Here is a 14,578-nt window from a genome sequence, read left to right on the forward strand (position 1 = left end):
AGGGACACATTTTGAATAGTAATGATCTGGTGGCTCAGTGGCAAAGAATCCACTTGCCAATGCAGGAGCACAGGTTCTACCCTTGGGTCGGGAAGAGCCCCTGGAGAAGGGCATGGCAACACATTTCAGTATTCCTGCCTGGGAAAACCCAGGGACAGAGGAGACTGGCGGGCTGCAGTCCATGGGGTTACTTAAAAGTCAGACATGACTTATCGACTGAACAGCAACAACACACAATGGAGATGCAGTAATAATATACTTAAATTTATATCACAGCATTAAGTTACAGGATGTCAAAAGCAGAAAGGGGGTATCACTCAGAAAGTTTGCATCCTCTTTTGCGGAAAGTGTTGTGGTGTTTTGGTTGTATGCAGCTGAGTCGTATCATGTTAGGCGCAAGTATGACTTTGTTATTATCTTTATTTGGAGCTTAAGTATAGTTAAGGAGATGTGTAGGAATGTGGTCACTGGGTCATCAGTTTTTATAATTTCAGCTACTGTAATGAGAGTGCAGAGGCATCTTATTGCGGTTTTAGCGTGAAGATCCCTGGATGATTAAAGATACCGAGCACCGCTTTGTTGCTTATTGGCCATTTTTATATTTTCTTCGGTGAAGTGTTTAGTAAAACCTCTTGCCCATTGTTTGTTCGGGTTGTTCATCTTATTCATTTGTAAGAGTTCTTTATGTATTCTGGATTCAAGTCTTTTGTCAAATATATCGTATTCGAAATTCCTCCTTCCCGTTTATGGCTTGCCTTTTCATTTTCTTCATGGTGTCTTTCAAAGAACAAAAGTTAAAATTTTGGTTAAGTCCAACCTATGAATAATTTCTCTTATGGTTCATGCTTTTTGTGTTCTATGAAATTTTTGCCTACCTCAAAATCACGAAGATTTTTCTCTCAATGTTTTCTTCTAGAAATGTACTTAAGAGTTTCAGCTTTCACGCTTATCATCCATTTTGAGTTACTTTTTTTAAGGGCCTCCTTCAGAGTTCCTGAGACCTACAAATGCATTTCCTGAGAAATACAAATGCATTAATTAAATCTAAGAGTCAAACTTGTCACCTCCTTGGCCTCAATCTTCATCCAATCAAGTCCTGTCCATTTTACTCTCTAAAAAAGGGCTCCTCTCTTCCACCAGTCTACCTTGCTCCAACTGTAAAGTTCCCCTGCCCCAACTCACACTCTACTCCACATTCAGTGCCCCGTTCCGGCCACACCAAGCTCTGGTCCCTTGGAGATAAACTTAAGTCTTTCCAAGTCAGCCTTCAGATTCCAACCTGGAAATCATTGGCTGAATCCATCTCCGTCCTTCCTTCCCCTAACACAGGCTCTCTTAACACCACGCACCTCTCAGAAGACATTTTTACTATGCACAAATTTAAATTTTGTGTAAGTCTCCCTTTAACGTTTGCCATCTCCACCAGTTCTAACGTCAAAACTCTCTGTTCCCGCGTAGGACTTCCAGTAACTCATATGAGGCCCAGCACCCGTAAGGAGCCTCAATGTGTAAGTGATGAAGGAATAAGTGAATTAGGAACACGGAATAACAAAAGGACAGGTTGATGGCTGAGAAATACCAACATGCCCCTTTGCCAGCAGCAGCCGAAACCCTGCTGGATCCGGGGAGGAAAGAAGGCCTTCGACTGAAGGTAGGCATTAACAGGTGAGGGACCCGGAGCGACTGCCAAAAATCCGCTCAAGCCTTCGCTCTCAGAAAGCCGGGCCAGGTCGGAGGAACTCGGTTCCCGGAGCCGTGGCGGTGAAGAGCGTACCTGGATCAGCCCGCGGGCCACCTGCAGCCCAGGAGTCCGCTGCCCAGCGACCGCGTGGGTGGGCGGGGCCACGCCTTCCGGGGGCCGTCCCCGCCCCCTCCTGCAGCGTGCGCGCGCTCGCCGCCACCTCGCGCGTGCGCCGCCGGCCGGGGGCGGAGGTTGTGGGTGGCGGCGGCCGGCGGGGCGCGCGCGCGCGCGCTCTCGCCTCCTAGCGCCGGTTCGCGCTCCCGCGCTGGGACTCTGGCGGCGGTAGCGGGGGCTGAGGCGGCCGCTGAGGCGGCGGTGGCTGAGGCGGCGGCGGCTGAGGCGGCGCGGGGGGAGGGCCGGGAGGGGGGGGTGGTCGGGGTGGGGGGGGATGGATCGGGCGCGGCGGCCGCAGCGGCAGGAGCCGGCGCTTGAGCGCGAGCGACGGCGCTGGAGGAGACGCCGGCTGCTCCTCCCCTCCCCGCCGGTAAGTCCGTGCTCCCGCCCCGGACGCTGAAGGCGGCCGGGGCCCCCTCTTGCCGCCTCTCCGCCCCGGGGCGGGGAGAAGGGTGAGGTGGTGACCGTGGCCGGGCGGCTCTGCCAACGCGGCCCGGGGCCTCCGGCTCGCGGCCTGACGCGGCTCGGACCCTCGGTCGCCCCCGAGCGGGGCCGGAAGCCCCGGGGCCTAGGGCTCGACCCCCAGCATCCTGCCGGGCCTCTCTCCTCTCCCGGCGCGTTCCGCTGTCATTTTGACCGTGGAGGTTTCTTCTTCCCCAACCCCCTCGCCTCGCCCCCTTCCCCGCACCCCCTCCAGGGCCGCGGGGACCGAGAGGAGCGTGAGGAGGTGGGCCCAGGGCCGAAGGACTGTTTGTGAGGGGGTCCTACGAACCGTCGTCGGTCGCCCTAGCGTCCCCAGAAGTTGGCCACTAGGACTCAGTCATTGCCACCTGAAACCAGTTTTTAGCACCTTTTGTTTTGATTTTCGAACTTGTCGTTTGGAGGGAGGAGGGAGCCGGCAGTTCTGGGAACGTGGAGAATAATAGGTGGTGAGCGGTAGGATGGGAGTCTGGGTTGGTTGGGCCCTAAGGTGTCTTTTATTAACCCTTTTAGGAAAGGAAAAGGGGCTCAGTGAATTGTACCTTCGGTGAAGGACCAGAGATCCGTTTGTAAGTTACAGACTCCACAGCTTTTTCAGCTTAAGCAAAGGTGCGTGTAGTGTTTGTCCAGGGGTTCTCTTGAATCGTCCCTAACACTGATCGTGAACATCCCCCCAGGTGAACCTGCAGTAGCTTCTTGAAGCACCCCACTTGAGTTGCTGGTTAATTTCCCCTCTCTTCTTTGGCGACAGCTTACACATTAGTCTTGGAAGATCTTAGCCAATGCTTTTGCAGGCTGCCTTTTCATCCTCACTTGTCATAGAGGAAAGGAAGACGAACACACACATGTCCTAATCCAAAATGGTTGCTGTAAGTCTGACATACTTATCAGAGGTACCTGTGCCACAGGCATCTCTGTGAAAGGTCTGAATTCCTAAATTATTAAAAAAACAGGTAGCTGCTTTAAAACAAAGCAAAACTTTGATTTGTTTATGCCTTCTGATCAAATGTATCTTGCATTTGGGAGTTAATGGCTTAAACCAGATCCTTGTCTTTGAAGTACATGTTTATAGAAATTGTTGGAAACCCTGGAAGGAAAGAACCTTATGGAAATGTTAAGGACAAGATTCTTCCAGGAGGTAGATAACATTTTTCCCCCCACTTGTAGATTAGAGGAGTGCGGCTCTGATAATGAGTAGGTGGTAGTTTTACTAGTGTCATGTAACAAATGATGCTTATAGGTGGGATTTTAATGTGACAATACCTTGTCCTCTACCGACAGAGTTGGCTTGTATTTTTTTGAAATCACACACCCACTCTCTGGCTAGTATAGAAAGATTAAAAAGCTGCTTCTGGTCTGTGGGCGGTAACCTTTTCATTTCTGAGGAGTTTTCAGCTGCTTGCAGAATAGATTGCTGATCAGCAGCATAGGGAGGAATCAGATATTAAAAATTCATTAGCACGTGATCTAGATCTATTAAAATTATGAGCACTTATTAAGATTTGGCATGGTGTGGGTGCTGTGTGCTATGTATAGGAAATGAGATTTCTCAGGAGTATTTGCCTCTTAAGGTAAACAGAAGTACAATCAGCTGACAGTGTTCTGCCACCTTACAGTAGATGAGAAAATCTTTTATGAGCACAGAAAACCCTGTATAATTTGGTGAAGAAACCCAATGACCTGCAGTAACTGATGACTACCATTACTTTAAACTCTTCGCTCATTTCTACTAGAATATTTCCCCTTTTCTTATGCTTGTCATATATGTTGCTGTTCTTCAGTTGCTCAGTCATGTCCAACTCTTTGTGACCCCATGGACTGCAGCACACCTGGCTTCCCTGTCCATCACCAATTTCCAGAGCTTGCTCAAACTCATGTCCATCGAATTGACAATGCCATCCAACCATCTCACCCTCTGTTGTCCTCTTCTCCTGCCTTCAGTCTTTCCCAGCATTAGGGTCTTTTCTAATGAGTCGGCTCTTCGCATCAAGTGGCCAGAGTATTGGAGCTTCAGCTTCAGCATCAGTCCTTCCAATGAATATTCAGGGTTGATTTCCTTTAGGATTGACTGGTTTGATCTCCTTGTTGTTCAACGGGCTCTCAAGAGTCTTATCTAACACCACAGTTTCAAAGTGTCAATTCTTTGGTGTTCAGTCTTCTTGATGGTCCAACCCTCACATCCATACATGACTATAATGGCTGAAGGCTTAAGTTTGAACTCTTCAGAGTGCCATTTATGGATCACTTATTAATTTATTGGGAAGACCCCCTGGCTCAGCGGTAAAGAATCCATCTGCAATGCTGGAGAAACAGGAGACAGTTTGATCCCTGGGTCGAGGAGATCCCCTGGAGGAGGAAATGGCAACTCACTCCAGTATTCTTGCCTGGAGAATCCCATGGACGGAAGAGCGTGGTGAGCTACAGTCCAAGGGGTCAGGAAGAGTTGGTTATGACTGAGTGACTGAACACACATATACACACACACTCGTTAATTTATTATTCAAGTATTTATTGAGCCCTTAATTTGTTCCAGGATTGTTTCTAGGTAGGTCCTGGATTACAGTGTGGGGGAAAGGCTGCTTTCATTGAACTTGATTTTGTGTATGTGGGAATGAGGATAGCAAATTAGCAAATAGAGGTAATGCTACAAATCAGTGATTAATAAACTTTCTGAAAGGACCAGAAACGAAATATTTTAGGCTTTACAGGCCATGCTGTCTCTGTTGCAGCTACTCAACTCTTTTGTTCAAGTACAAAAGCAGCCACAGACAGTACAGTACAGAAACAAGTGTGTCCATGTTCTAATTAAACTTTGGACGCGGAAATTTTAATTTCATTCAGTTTTCCCGTATTACAAAATATTTGAATTCTGCTTTTTGATTTTTTTTTCCCTTCACCTTTTGAAAATGTAAAAACCATTCTTAGTTCATAGGTCGTATAAAAACATGGGACAAGCTGGATTTATTCGGTCTGTGGCCTGGCATTTTATAGAAAAAGTTTGCTGACTGCTAAGTAGTGTGAACCATGAAGAATATAAAACAAGCTGATCTGATAAGTGAGTGCCTGGCGGTGTTGGTGGGGGAGGCATCATTGACAAGATATTTGAGTTGTGGCCTGTCATTGAGATGGAAGAGCTTCCTTGGCGGATGAAATAGCAAGGACAAACGTTTGCAGGTAGAAGTGAGCTTCTGGCTTTTTGGCTCAGTGGTAAAGAATCCACCTGCTAATGCAGGAGATGCAAGAGATACAGGATCGATCCCTGGGTCATGAATATCCCCTGGAGTAGGAAATGGCAACCCACTCCAGCATTCTTGCCTGGAAAAATCCCATGGACAGGGGAGCCTGGCAGGCTGCAATCCATGGGGTCAGAAAAGAGCTGGACATGATTGAGCACACATGCACGTCTGTGGTTCCCAGTATTGACTTCACATACTGTGTCATTCTTGCCTTGATGTCTTTTTTTCATTTTGTCCTTCTCAACTAGTTTGCGCTTCTGACAGGTTTTAACAGTCTCCACATTATAGAATTGAAGACCTGGAAGAGATCTTAGCTTCTTCCCCAATTGCTCTCTTCTCAGATGTTCTCAGTGATTTTTCAGCCTCTGTTTGAACTCCTTTGATGACTGAAAGTTCATTCCTGTGAGGTAGCCTGGACCGTTTTTCGACTGCTCTGATTGTTGTCAGAATGCCCTTCATGTTGTGGTGGGACTCAGCCTCTCTGCCTCCTTTCCTTGAGGCTGCTTTCCTGTGCCCACGGAGGAAGCCTGCAGTGGGGGCTGCACCTCGTCTCCAGGATTCGGTTCTGAAGTCAGTGCTTGAGACAAACATTACATAAGATGAAGACTATACTTGAAAATCCCTTAAATTATTTTAAAAGCATAGTGTGCATGTTTGTGCATATATAATCATGTTTAATTCTTAAGCCTTTTTCAGACTGGGAGCCACTAAGCTTGACTGAAGGAAGGAACAAGCTTCAGAAAATTTTTTGCCTTTTAAGAGCTATCACATCCTTATCAGACAGTGAATTTTACTGTGTTCCTGCTTTGTTGCAGGACTAATTTTATTGTATTTATGCATTATGCCTTTTAATGTATAAATTTAAGCCTCTTAAATGGATAAATGCAAAACATTAATAAATGTTTACAGATATATTGTGCATATTAAATGAGATGGAAGTGGTCAATAAAGGTTTGCAGGATTTGAATCTAAATTTTGGCTTGATTGGGCTCACATGCACACTGTTCTCTGAAAAGTTGTAGAGAAGAACTTGGCCACCTGCTTCCTGTCTTTCCAAACTGGCATTTCCTGTTGTGGCTCTGTAGAGCAGCTGTCACTCCCTGTGTCCTTGAGTGTTGGTCACATTTTCCCAGAGGTCAGCTTGTAAGTTAAATGGGCATATGATGTAACCCTATTAGTTCTGCCACGCGACCTTAGGACTAAATCCTCTCATTTCTTTTTGTTGTTGTTTAGTCGCTAGGTCATGTCTGACTCTGCAACCCCATGGACTGTAGCCTGCCAGGCTTTTCTGTCCATGGGATTTTCCAGGCAAGAGTACTGGAGTGGGTTGTCATTTCCTTCTCCGGGGGATCGAATCTGTGTCTCCTGCATTGGCAGGTGAATTCTTTACCACTGAGCCGCTTGGGAAGCCCTTCATTTCTTTTAGTTTTTCCTTATTCACCTTTCTGGTTCTTATAAGTGCCCTGGTCATTGTTCTTTTTTGCTTTGGACCCTGAAGTCTGTTTTAAGGTGCAAACTCAAGTTTTACCTCCTTGATGAAGTCTTCCCTTATAATTCTAGAGCTGCATTCCTAAATATTGATACTTTTATCTGTATTTCTCAATATTTTCTTACTTTAGTATTTTATACATCTTTCATGAGCATATATCTTACCTCACAATGAGACGACAAGCTTCTTGAGAGCCAAGACCATGTAAAATGTTTACAACTTTCTAAAAATAAAAACTTTAAAAGTAAACATTTTATTTAGAACAGTGTTAGATTTAGTGAATTATTGGGAAGATAGTAGAGAGTTACTGTCCCACACCCAGTTTCCCCTATTATTAACATATTGCATTAGTGCGTCACGTTTGCCACAATTAATGAATGAGTATCGGTACGTTATTACTAAGTCTATACTTTATTCGGAGTTCTGCAGTGTTTTCCTTCATGTCCTTTTTTGTTTTCCAGGATCCCAGTCAGGATGGCGCATTACGTTCAATAGTCATGTCTCCTTGGCCCCTCTTGATCGAGGCAATATGTCAGACTTCCCTTGTTTTTAATGGCCTTGGCAATTTTGAAGATAACTGATCAGGTATTTTCATAGATTGTCCTTCAACCAGACGTTTGTCTGATGATTTTCTAATAGTAGATTACTGTAATACAATTTTGGAAGGAAGACCACAGAGGTAAAGCGCCCTTCTCATCGCACGTCAAGAGTACATACTACTGATGTGACTTTATCAGTGATGTTGCTAACCTCGATCACTTAACTGGTACGAGTGTCTGTTTTCTCCACTGTAAAGCTACCCTTTTGTTCCTCTCTTTCTGTACTATGCTCTGGAAGAGATTCACTAGGCGTAGCCCACACTTACTGCACTCAGTAAGTGCAGTTATGCTCTACCCCCTTTGAAGTGGAGTATCTATATAAATTTCATTGCTCAAATTGTTCAGCTCTGGCCATTTGTAGCTCTTTCAGTTGACTTCTGTATCCCTTTCCTTTGACATACTCTCTTGGCTATGCATGTGTGTGAATACTTTCTTTCTGGCAATATAAAATGCTTCAGGTTTGTCTTTTATGTAATGCCTCAGTTGTATGGTCATTCTTCTAAGGCACTGCAGTTCCTTTTGTGGGGAAATGGTATTAGAAACCAAGATCTGAGTGCTGGGTGTGCTGGTTGCTGTCAGAGTGTTGTTGCTTCTCCGCACTCTGAGAGAGCAAGGAGATAAGTGTATATATTAAGCTGTGTATATACACATATCTTTAAATATTTCTGTATGTAACTATTTGTCCTTAACCTCAACGTGAATTTACACGACCTTAAAGTTCTAGGGCTTTAGGCATCACCGACTCGATGGACATGAGTTTGAGGAGACTCCGGGAGTTGGTGATGGACAGGGAGGCCTGGTGTGCTGCGATTCATGGGGTCGCAAAGAGTCAGACACGACTGAGCGACTGAACTGAACTGAACTGAAGGGGAGGGAGGTGGGAGGGGGTTCAGGATGGGGGACACATGTACACCCATGGTTGATTCATGTCAATGTATGGCAAAAACCACTACAATATTGTAAAGTAATTAGCCTGCAATTAAAATAAATTAATTAGTTAAAAAAAAAAGAGACCATGGCAAACCAGGAGGAGAGAGATACACAGAAAGGATTGATCATGCGGTGCTCTATTGGCCATGGAAAAATATTTGAATTTCACTATAAAAGGAATGGAAAGCCATTAAATGTTTGTTTATTTTTTTTTTAAATTCTATGGGTTTTGACAAACATTTGATATCTTTTATTCACCATTACACTGTCATATAGAGTAGTTTCACTGCTCTAAAAAACTTTAGCCTCACCTAATTTGACTCTCCTCCTCACCAGACCCTGACAATCACTGATCTGTTTACTGTCTCTGTTCTTTTCTAGAATGTCGGTATATTGAATTTTTAAGGAAGATTTTTATGAACACAGTATTTTGTTAAGTAGTGGGAGCCCAGTTCAGTTTTGTCACTCAGTCGGGTCCGACTCTTTGCAACCCCATGGACTGCAGCCTGCCAGGCAACCATCTCATCTTCTGTCACCCCTTTCTCCTCCCGCCTTCAATCTTTCCCACCATCAGGGTCTTTTCCAATGAGTCAGTTCTTCCCATCAGGTTGCCAGAGTATTGGAATTTCAGCTTCAGCTTCAGCATCAGTCCTTCCAATGAATATTCAGGACTAACCTTTGAGATGGGCTGGTTGGATCTCCTTGCAGTCCAAGGGACTCTCAAGAGTCTTCTCCAACACTGCAGTTCAAAAGCATCAATTCTTCTGTGCTCAACTTTCCTTATAGTCCAACTCTCACATCCATACATGACCACTGGAAAAACCATAGCCTTGACTAGACAGACCTTTGTTGGCAAAGTAATGTCTCTGCTTTTTAATATGCTGTCTAGGTTGGTCATAGGTTTTCTTTCAAGGAGCAAGCGTCTTTTAATTTCGTGGCTGCAGTCACCATCTGCAGTGATTTTGGAACCCAAGAAAATAAAAGTTTCTCACTGTTTCCATAGTTTTCCCATCTATTTGCCATGAAGTGATGAGACCAGATGCCATGATCTTTGTTTTCTGAATGTTGAGTTTTAAGCCAACTTTTTCACTCTTGTCTTTCACTTTCATCAAGAGGCTCTTTATTTCTTTTTCACTTTCTGACATAAGGGTGGTGTCATCTGTATATCTGAGGTTATTGATATTTCTCCCGGCAGTCTTGATTCCAGCTTGTGCTTCATCCAGCCCAGCATTTCAAATGATGTACTCTGCATATTAGTTAAATAATCAGGGTGACAATATACAGCTTTGATGTACACATTTCCCAGTTTGGAACCAGTCTGTTGTTCCCTGTCCAGTTCTAACTGTTGCTTCTTGACCTGCATACAGATTTCTCAGGAGGCAGGTAAGGTGGTATAGGTACTAAATAACTAACAATTAGAAACATACTTCTTTTTTTCTATTGAGTAAAATTCACATAACATAAAATTCATCATTTTCACCACTTAAAATGTGTGGTTCAGAGACTTTTAGTACATTCACAAAGTTGTGTACCCACTGGCACCACTCCTATCTAGTTTCAGAACATTTTCATCACTGCAAAATGAAACCTCGTATCCATTAAGCAGTTCCTTTCCTCATCCTCTGGCAATCACTGGTCTGATTTATGTCCCTGTGGATTTGCCTATTCTGTACATTTCATTTAAATGAAATCATATAATATATGGCCTTTTGTTTCTGGCTTCTTTTACTTAATGTTTTTAAGATTGATCCATGTTGTAGCATGTTTCAGTACTTCATGTATTTCTTGTAGCTGAGTAATAATTCATTGTATGAATATACCACATCTTGTTGAATCATTCATCAGTGATGGACATTTGTGGTTGTTTTCACTTTTTGACTATTATGAATCATGCTGCCATGAACATTCATGTGTAAGTTTTTGTTTGAACATATGTTTTAAAATCTCTTGGGCTTATAACCAATATATTTCTTTTGATAAACTTTACTTTAATAAGAGGCAGGTTACCTGATGGCTTACTTGTGGTAAAGTGCTAAAAGAATGATACTTTTCTCTTGGCATGATATTCATCATTGATACTGAAATCACTTAATTTTTCTGTTGTCTTTGCTCAGTAAAGAAAGTTGGTCCTGATAGGGTGACAGTAGTAGCTTTCCCTTCGATTTCTGTTAAGAGGAATTTCCTGAATTATATTGTGTACCATTTAGTCTTTCAGGGAGTGAGATTCACTCACTGTGAAGTTTTATTATAAGATCTGCCTGTGGTCTCGAGGAATCTGTGAATGTATGAATTGTGTTTAACATTTTGTATTTAGAGGGATAGTAGGCAGGATTCCCATTCTGTAATCTATTTGGCATCAGTGATTTTACAGAGGTTTTATCCTTACTAACCACATTCCCTCTGAGGTTTGGACTGTGATAGAGTGACATTAAATATTAGCGTTTTCTTTTTCCTATTCCAGCACCCAGCCTTGAAGCTTTGTTTTGCTATTACTGCTTTGACAAATTGATTTTCCTCAAGAAGACTTGGCAAATGTTTTCTTCTTCTAGAAAGTTTGGAGTAACCTGACCAATTTATTTAAAAGCTAATGTTGTTTTTCAGACTTCTTGAAAGCGAGAAACATTCTTTGCTGTCTTTGTAGCATCTAAGTGACTTTGGGGTTCTCTGGAGATGATGGGAAATAGATAAATTATGTATTAACTGCAATCATAATTTATTCCAGGAAATTCTTTTTAGGCAGGCACTTTAAAAGAGTTTGTGTATAGAACACTGGACTAGAGCCAAGAATATTTTAATTTCACATCTGTAAAAGACTCATTACTACTGGACAAATAGCTTGTACCTTGAGACTTCTTTTTGTAAAAAAGATAATATTGACTCTCTAGTTTACAGGAATGTGTGATGGGAAATGAGTTCTGTTAATCAAGGTTCTTTATTTTGGAAGATATGTGTGTTATATGTATCTTGTTAGTATTTTTTCTTTATTTTAATAAGTGGGTGAATTGGATGTGTTTTCTATTTACCATTTCCAGTGTTCTTCTTTTTTCTGTGTAGTTCTAGATTTCTACCTGGCACATTTTCCTTCTGTAAGAAGGACTTCTTTTAACATTTCTTGTAGTTCAGATTTGCTGGTGATGGATCCTTTCATGAATTTTTGTCTGAAGAAATCTTTAATGTGCCTTGATTTATTGAGGCTGTTTTCTCTGGGTATAGAATTCCGGGTTGGCAGTCTTTTTTTTTTTTAAACACTTCAGAAATATTGCTTCACTTCCACATCAACTTTGCTTTCCTGCCAGACCTAAATATGTATTTTTTGCATGATTATTCTATATTTCCTGCTGACATAGACATCTGCATTGGTAGTTCTACAGTATTTATAAAGTACTAGAGTGTTTTGGTGTCTTTGGTAGACTAATATTATTTGCCTGTGTTTGGTTGTGTGGTATGACCATCATCTTGAATAGAAAACATGAAACAGATTTTTATATTGTCTTTACTGCTTATTTGTTATTGATCAGAGAGCTGGATTGCTGCTGTTATTGATAACTCCAGATAGAAAGCATGAAATAAATTTTTATATTTTCTTTATTGCTTATTTATTATGGACCAGAGAGCTGGATTGCTGCTGTTATTGATAACCCCAGCCTGGATGGGCTAGGTCACTTGTATTTACCTCCATGTGATCTTCTGATATACATTTTATCAACTTGAAAAATTTTGCAGACTAACAACTGGTAATTGTTTGCTAGCCAGACACTTGCATTCAGTAGTATTTCTTTCTCTTCTTGCTCTTCTGTTCCAGCAGGTATTACTCTCTTGAGAAGACACACCGACAGTTAGCACTTTCTTCAGATTCTGACAGTTGGCGAACAGCTGCTCTTGATCATAAGGCTTAGAAGACAGTCTCCATCTTCCCAGATTGGATGTCTTTTCACATGGATTTTCTATTTCTTTGTCTTTTAAAAAAATAAATACTTGGGAACATTCTGGATTACAACTGTTCATCCTCATCTATGCAAAGGAAGGAAAGCTGTTGTGCTTGGATTTTGAGGAGGTATGTCTTTTTTTCTTCTATTGCAAAATTGCATCACTTAGAGCAGTATGACGTCATAACACTGCCTCTTTGCTCAGTGGAATTCAGTTCTCGTTCATTTATTTGCTCCATCTTCCTCACTCCTGTTCTTCCTTTATCTGTAGCAGTCATCATAGCTCAGTAAGTTTCTCTCCTTTACTTTTTGGGCCACACCACACGGTATGTGGAATCTTAGCTCCCCAACCAGGGATCAAGCCCATGCCCCCAGCATTGGAAGTGCAGAGTCTCAATCACTGGACCACCAGGGAAGTCCTAGTAATAACTTTCTTGATGTGTAATACAACAAGCTCATTTCTTACATCTTGGTGAATGTCACTGGGCTCTGGGTTAGTCTTATAAGTAACAGGAAGAAGCAGTTTGAATTCTTATACCTCAAGTTGAGATCATGACTTTGATGAATTGAGTATTTTGGTTTGCCCCCATTTTGCAGAGGCACTGGGTAGTTTGGGAAAGCTTACCGTCTCCAACATAATATATGGCTATGTGATTTTATAGTCTGGTTCAGTATCATTTGCAAGAAGAAATGTGATATTGTAAAGTTTTGAACTAAAAATTGAGAGACTTCAGTCCTAGTTTTGACGTTATTATCGCCATACTTTGAGAGTTAAAGCATGTTCTTTTTCTTATCTTTATTATTATTATTTTTTTCGTTTTCTTATCTTTAAAATGTGTTTTTATTATTTGTTTTACACAAAACTTATGGGATTGTTGAGGATCAAGTGAAAAAATTTGTGTGGAAGACTGTTTTTATCAATATAAAGGATTGTTACTGTATTGTGGAAAGCTGTAGGCATCTGTTTTATTTTCACTCAGAGACTCAGTTTTTATTTCTACAAACTTTTTGACGGTACAGCCCAGTCATGAATCAACTTTTAAATCCCCATGCTTAGTTATGGTTGAACATTAGTGTTTATAGTGCCTAATTACCTAATAGGTTCTCATTATATTTTAAAAAGGAGATCCATGTAATGTAATGCTGAGAAGACTTCAATTTGTGTGATAAGGAAGCATTTTACAAGATCTTTTGGTAGTTTTGAAGAGAGACCTCATTTGTTTATTTCATGTATTTAAAATATTTTTTGAGTGCTTACTGTATCCTAGGCACTGGGGAAGAAAACTGACAAAAATCTCTGCTTTTATAGAGCTTATGTTGTATAATATATGGGGAAATAGAAGAAACAAAATAAGTAAAGATGCAGTTTTTAACCTATGGTGACCAGTTCCGATGAGAAAAGTAAAAGCGGGAAAGGGGAATAGGGCTCCCCTCATTAGCGATCACAGACAGCCTTACAGAGAAGGTGACGTTTGAGTAAAGTCTTGAAAGAGATGACGGAGAAATGCAGAAATAGGAGAAGAGCATGCCAGGCATAGCAAATGGCAAGTGCAAAGGTCCTGAGACGCACACTTGTATGAGGAATGGCAGGGGTTGGGAAGCGTGGGCTTTTATGGTGCCTTGTGGAAGTGCTTAGCAGCTGAACACAAATGGAAGTACTTTCCAAACCTTGATGTGCACATGAATTACTTCGGGTGTTCTTGTTAAATGATCTGGCCCCAAATAGTTTGTTTTTCATTTGACAGCCACCGTAATCTGAAGTAGTTGTGTGAAATGGCTGTGAAAAGCGGCTAACATTGATGAGCGTTTGTAGATGTACAGTGTTAGATTAAAAGAAGCACTAGTCCCTTTGTTCTTGTACTGTCAGATTATGTCTTGGATGTTGTGTCCACTTAGGGATTTTACGCTTGGGTGGGACAATGTTAATCTAAATTGTCCAGATTAAAGTGACCAGAATACTGAGAGCTCTAGCCATCTTTATCTAGTGAAGAAGAGTAGCAGAATCAGGTGCTATTTTGCTATGGAAGCTAATACTTGGAAACTCAACTATCTATATTTTGAAG

General features: G+C 42.0%; 1 protein-coding gene and 1 long non-coding RNA gene across 11 annotated transcripts in view; one reads left to right on the forward strand and one right to left on the reverse strand.

Moving 5' to 3' along the window:
- Positions 1-268: 268 nt before the first annotated feature.
- LOC122683284 lies at positions 269-1,892 on the reverse strand. Its single transcript, XR_006337669.1, has 3 exons — positions 1,775-1,892; positions 876-1,016; positions 269-777 (listed from the first exon to the last, which is right to left on the reverse strand). It is a non-coding gene; the product is annotated as an uncharacterized LOC122683284 (long non-coding RNA).
- A 206-nt stretch (positions 1,893-2,098) lies between these two features.
- The window catches only part of TMCC1 (transmembrane and coiled-coil domain family 1), a 152,260-nt gene continuing 139,780 nt past the window's right edge, over positions 2,099-14,578 (forward strand). For 2 of the 10 annotated variants that reach the window (XM_043886973.1, XM_043886980.1), the window contains exons 1-4: positions 2,099-2,225; positions 2,849-2,944; positions 7,522-7,645; positions 12,395-12,643. The gene's annotated coding sequence lies outside the window, so the exon portion shown is untranslated. Of the gene's footprint in view, positions 2,226-2,848; positions 2,945-7,521; positions 7,646-12,391; positions 12,644-14,578 lie in introns of all 10 variants that reach the window. The other 8 variants (XM_043886974.1, XM_043886981.1, XM_043886976.1 and 5 more) reach the window with 8 other exon arrangements.

This window comes from Cervus elaphus, chromosome 24 (assembly GCF_910594005.1).
Source record: "Cervus elaphus chromosome 24, mCerEla1.1, whole genome shotgun sequence".
Classification (NCBI taxonomy): domain Eukaryota; kingdom Metazoa; phylum Chordata; class Mammalia; order Artiodactyla; family Cervidae; genus Cervus; species Cervus elaphus.